The sequence below is a fragment of the Anomalospiza imberbis genome, chromosome 13, assembly GCF_031753505.1.
Source record: "Anomalospiza imberbis isolate Cuckoo-Finch-1a 21T00152 chromosome 13, ASM3175350v1, whole genome shotgun sequence".
Taxonomy (NCBI): Eukaryota; Metazoa; Chordata; class Aves; order Passeriformes; family Viduidae; genus Anomalospiza; species Anomalospiza imberbis.
Genome location: NC_089693.1, coordinates 19,098,031 through 19,098,955, shown reverse-complemented (window position 1 = coordinate 19,098,955; position 925 = coordinate 19,098,031).

Genomic DNA, 925 nt, shown 5'->3' with positions numbered 1-925 from the left:
TGGTGAGTTGGAGGTGGTTCTGGTGGGCTGGAGATGGTCCTGGTAGGTGGGAGAGGAATGGATGTGCTCAGCCCATCGGTTGCCTATGACACGATGGGGACAGGAGAGCTCGAACTCCACCCTGAAGGCTAAAGCCCTGCACCCCCCTCTTCCTTCAGCAGCCCCTAAGAGGGGCAAGGAGAGGGGATTGCTGGGCACAGACAGAGAAAAGCCTCCCAGAGCCCTCAGCAGACCCTAAGATAAAGAGCAGGAAAGGGAATACTTTGCAAAATTGAATCTGTACAAATCAGCCAGCCTGGCTAATATGAAACCCCCAGACTAAACAGAATTAGCTAATGAACTTACCGAGCCCCTGGCAATTACTCAGAAAAAGTTACTGAAAAAACAGAGCATCCCAGGTTTATTTAATGTCTTTATTAATGATCTGAAAACAAAAGTAAACAACAAATTAATTATGTTTGCAGATGACTGTACGCTGGAAGGTGTTGTAAATGCTGCCAAAGACGGCAAAGTCACACCAAGGGCCCTACAGGGGTTAGAATTAACCCAGCAGGAAACAAGCCACATGTAATCCATCAGCCAAGCATGGCACGGGGGGGAAAAGGGCCTGAAATCCAGACATCCATGAGGAAGGAGGGGTGTGCTGAACAAGAGCCAAGGAGGAAGATGGGAGCACCTTTGGATGGGATTTGGAAAGATGGGAGATGAGCAAGGAGCGGGGAGCCAGGCTGGGTGGGATGCTGGGTCTCTAAAGGGTCGTGGCTTTGTCCTGAATCAGCTTTGCACGGGGAGGAGAAGCTGGAAAGTTCTTTCCCCAGTGTTGTGCTAACACAGTTGGAGTGCTGTGAGCCCTGAGTGCCAAAGGTCATCCTGATTGCCAGCTGAGAGAGGTGTGAGGTTTGCAGGGCCACTCAGGAATAGGGCC